The sequence below is a fragment of the Salvelinus sp. IW2-2015 genome, unplaced genomic scaffold (genome assembly GCF_002910315.2).
Source record: "Salvelinus sp. IW2-2015 unplaced genomic scaffold, ASM291031v2 Un_scaffold2259, whole genome shotgun sequence".
In the NCBI taxonomy this organism is placed as follows: Eukaryota; Metazoa; Chordata; class Actinopteri; order Salmoniformes; family Salmonidae; genus Salvelinus; species Salvelinus sp. IW2-2015.
Genome location: NW_019943588.1, coordinates 189,166 through 194,178, shown reverse-complemented (window position 1 = coordinate 194,178; position 5,013 = coordinate 189,166). Strand labels below are relative to the sequence as shown.

The following is a 5,013-nucleotide window of genomic DNA, read 5'->3' as shown; positions in this document are numbered from 1 at the left end:
CTGGATAGGAGTCAGTCCTGGGGCTACATAGGAGGTTAAACCCCTGGATAGGAGTCAGTACTGGGCACATAGGAGTCTCAGCTCCTTGATAGGAGTCAGTACTGGGGCTACATAGGAGGTCTCAGCCTCTGGATAGGAGTCAGTACTGGGGCTACATAGGAGGGCTCAGCCCCTGGATAGGAGTCAGACTGGGCTACATGGAGGTAAACCCTGGATAGGAGTCAGTACTGGGGCTACATAGGAGGTCTCAGCCCCTGGATAGGAGTCAGTACTGGGGCTACATAGGAGGTCTCAGCTCCTGGATAGGAGTCAGTACTGGGGCTACATAGGAGGTCTCAGCCTCTGGATAGGAGTCAGTACTGGGGCTACATAGGAGGTTAAACCCCTGGATAGGAGTCAGTACTGGGGCTACATAGGAGGTCTCGCCCCCTGGATAGGAGTCAGTACTGGGGCTACATAGGAGGTCTCAGCCCTGGATAGGAGTCAGTACTTGGCTGCTCATAGGAGGTCTCAGCCCTGGATAGGGATCAGTACTGGGGCTACATAGGAGGTCTCAGCCCCCTGGATAGGAGTCAAGTACTGGGGCTACATAGGAGGGCTCAGCCTCTGGATAGGAGTCAGTACTGGGGGCTACATAGGAGGTCAGAGCCTCTGGATAGGAGTCAGTACGGGGCTACATAGGAGGTCTTAGCCTCTGGATAGGAGTCAGTACTGGGCTACATTAGGAGGTCTCAGCCTCTGGATAGGAGTCAGTACTGGGGCTACATATCTTAGCCTCTGGATAAGAGTCAGTACTGGGGCTACATAGGAGGTCTCAGCCTCTGGATAGGAGTCAGTACTGGGCTACATAGGAGGTCTTAGCCTCTGGATAGGAGTCAGTACTGGGGCTACATAGGAGTTCTCAGCCCCTGGATAGGAGTCAGTACTGGGGCTACATAGGAGGTCTCAGCCTCTGGATAGGAGTCAGTACTGGGCTACATAGAGGTCTTTAGCCTCTGGATAGGAGTCAGTACTGGGGCTACATAGGAGGTTAAAGCCCCTGGATACAATAAAAAACTATCCAACTTTGTTGTCCACAGCCACAGCGAACAACAGAAATTAATATTCCGTTCCCTTCATTTCTCAACTCCCCAGACACACCACACAGATATACAGCAGAAAAGAGCACAGGGTCAAACTGCCGTGCAGCACCCCTGGATGGAGAGTATGTTGTGGGGTCAAGGGCCTTGATCAAGGGCCCAACGCTAGGGGGTCGTTGTTAGGATATGAACCCAGCAGCCCTCCAGTTGCTAGATCAATTTCCCACCTTTCTTCTTTTTTTTCCCAAACGCCCGACCGGATTTGAACAGGCAACCTTTCATCTACAGGCCCAACTCCTACCACCCTGTTTGACCCTTGACCCTTGATTGTGGCCAACGAACACTTCAGTTTCTCCTGCGACGCGTGCACCCTTTTAGCACCACTTGCTGTATGAAGCACGTACCAGCTATCAGTGTCTGAATCCTCCTGCCATCTCTTACCTCCAGCAGGGTCAACGGGGTCTCCCGGCTTGTAGGGGTTGAACTGGGGCTTCGGGGCCACCACAGGGCCAAACTTCTTAAGGGTCTGATTCTGGGAAACAGAGATACTCGGGACGCCCACGGCAGGGGTGGTCTCCATCCGGGCTGTCACCTGAACCTCTCCTTCACCGGACCACATGGTTCTACAGAGGACAAGGAAGAGAAGAGGAGAGGAAGAGGAGGGTTAAGACATAGTCTTCAGAGGTCATAGTTTACAACGGTTCTGCAGAGGAAGAGTTAAGACAGGTAAAAGTCCCTGGTCAAAATGATGACATAGGAGGATAGGATGAGGATAGGATGATAGGATGACAAACAAAACGATCACAGATAATACAAAAAAATATATAAAAATAAATAAATATTAATAATAATAATAAAAATTTAAAATATATATATTTTTTAAATAAATCATAGGATGCCACCATTCCAACAAGTCAGTATATCAAATGGCTGCCCTGCTAGAGCTGCACCGGTCAACTGCCCCGGTCAACTGCCCCGGTCAACTGTAAGTGTTGTTATTGTGAAGTGGATACGTCTAGCAGCAACAACGGCTCAGCCGCAATGTGTACTCAAAGCAGACCAACTGGCAAGTGTCTTCACTGACATTTTCAACCTCTCCCTGACCGAGTCTGTAATACCAACATGTTTCAAACAGACCACCATAGTCCCTGTGCCCAAGAACACTAAGGTAACCTGCCTAAATGACTACTGACCCGTAGCACTCACGTCTGTAGCCATGAAATGCTTTGAAAGGCTGGTCATGGCTCACATCAACACCATTATCCCAGAAACACTAGACCCACTCCAATTAGAATACCGTCCCAACAGATCCACAGATGATGCGATCTCTATTGCACTCCACACTGCCCTTTCCCACCTGGACAGAAGGAACACCTATGTGAGAATGCTGTTCATTGACTACAGCTCAGCTTTCAACACCATAGTGCCCTCAAAGCTCATCACTAAGCTAAGGACCCTGGGACTAAACACCTCCCTCTGCAACTGGATCCTGGACTTTCTGACGAGCCGCCCCCAGGTGGTAAGGGTAGGCAACAACACATCTGACATGCTGATCCTCAACACTGGGGCCCCTCAGGGGTGTGTGCTTAGTCCCCTCCTGTATTCCCTGTTCACCCATGACTGCGTGGCCAAAAACGACTCCAACACCATCATTAAGTTTGCTGACGACACAACAGTGGTTGGCCTGATAACCGACAACGATGAGACAGCCTATAGGGAGGAGGTCAGAGACCTGACAACGATGAGACAGCCTATAGGGAGGAGGTCAGAGACCCGGCAGTGTGGTGCCATGACAACAACCTCTCCCTCAACGTGATCAAGACAAAAGAGCTGATCGTGGACTACAGGAAAAGGAGGACCCGAACAGGCCCCCATTCTCATCGTCTGGGGCTGTAGTGGAGCGCATCGAGAGTTTCAAGTTCCTTGTTGTCCACATCACCAACAAACTATCATGGCCCAAACACACCAAGACAGTTGTGAAGAGGGCACGACAACACCTTTTCCCTCTCAGGAGACTGAAAAGATTTGGCATGGGTCCCCAGATCGTCAAAATGTTCTAGAGCTGCACCATCGAGAGCATCCTGATCGGTTGCATCACTGCCTGGTATGGAAAGGCGCTACAGAGGGTAGTGCGTACAGCCCCGTACATCACTGGGGCCAAGCTTCCTGCCATCCAGGACCTTTATACCAGGCGGTGTCAGAGGAAGACCCTAAAAATTCTCAAAGACTCCAGTCACCCAAGTCATAGACTCTTCTTTCTGCTACCGCACAGCAAGCGGTACCGGAGTGCCAAGTCTAGGTCCAAAAGGCTCCTTAACAGCTTCTACCCCCAAGCCATAAGACTGCTGAACTAATTAATCAAATGGCCACCTGGACTATTTACATTGACCCCCCCTTTTGTTTTAACACTGCTACTACTCGCTGTTTATTATCTATGCATAGTCACTTCACTCCTACCTACATGTGCAAATTACATCGACTAACCTGTACCCCCACACATTGACTTGGGACCAGTAGCCCCTGTATATAGCCTCCACAATGACCGGTAGCCCCTGTATATAGCCTCCACATTGACTCTGTACCGGTACCCCCTGTATATAGCCTCCACATTGACTCGGTACCGGTACCCCCTGTATATAGCCTCCACACTTACTTGGTACCGGTACCTCCTGTATACAGCCTCCACATTGACTCTGTACCGTAATACCCTGTATATAGTCGCTCCACATTGGACTCTGTACCGTAACCACCCTGTATATAGTATCCACATTGACTCTGGACCATAACACCCTGTATATAGCCTCCACCTTGACTCTGTACCGGTACCTCCTGTATACAGCCTCCACATTGACTCTGTACCGGAATACCCTGTATATAGTCTCCACATTGACTCTGTACCGTACACCCTGTATATAGTATCCACATTGACCTCTGTACCTAACACCCTGTATATAGCCTCCACCTTGACTCTGTACCGGTACCCCCTGTATTTAGCCTCCACAATTGACCTCGTGTGACTCGTCAATACCCCTGTATAATATAGACATATTGGAAGCATTCCGATAGGGACATATTGAAAGCATTCCGAAGGGACATATTGAAGCATTCCGAAGGGACATATTGAAGCATTCCGAAGGGACATATTGAAGCATTCCGAAGGGGAACATTGGATTGAACGCGAAACATTCCGAAGGGACATATTGAAGCGCATTCCGAAGGGACATTATTGAAGAGAATTCCGAAGGGAACATATTGAAGCATATCCGAAGGGACTATTAAGCATTCGAAGGGACATTCATCATGCGAAGGACAATTGAAGCAGTCTTCGAAGGGACATATTGAAGCATTCCGAAGGGACATATTGAAGCATTCCGAAGGAGACATATTGAAGGATTCCAAAGGAATGAAGCATTCCGAAGGGACATATTGAAGCATGCCGAAGGGACATATTGAAGCATTCCGAAGCGGGACATATTGAAGCATTCCGAAGGGACATATTGAAGCATTCCGAAGGGACATATGAAGCATGTCTGAAGGACATATTGAAGCATTCCGAAGGGACATATTGAAGCATTCAAGGGACAGAAGAAGGGAACATATTGAAGCATTCCGAAGGGACATAGTTGAAGCATTCCGAAGGGACATATTGAAGCATTCGAAGGGACATATTGAAGCCGTCTGAAGGACATATTGAAGCCATTCCTGAAGGGACATATTGAAGCATTCCGAAGGGACATATGAAAGCATTCCGAAGGGACATATTGAAGCATTCTGAGGACATATTGAAGCATTCTGAAGGGACATTATTTGAAGCATTCCGAAGGGACATATTGAAGGCATTCGAAGGGACATATTGAAGCATTCCAAAAGGAGACATATTGAAGCATTCTGAAGCGGACATATTGAAGCATCCGAAGCGACATAATCTCTCTCT

The 5,013-nt window shown here is 48.7% G+C and overlaps 1 long non-coding RNA gene across 1 annotated transcript in view; it reads right to left on the bottom strand.

Annotated features, from left to right (window-relative positions):
* Nucleotides 1-1,525: 1,525 nt before the first annotated feature.
* The window catches only part of LOC112073427 (uncharacterized), a 157,038-nt gene continuing 153,550 nt past the window's right edge, over nt 1,526-5,013 (bottom strand). Inside the window, exon 3 of the long non-coding RNA XR_002894527.2 lies at nt 1,526-1,702. This is a non-coding gene — a long non-coding RNA (uncharacterized lncRNA). The remainder of the gene's footprint in view (nt 1,703-5,013) is intronic.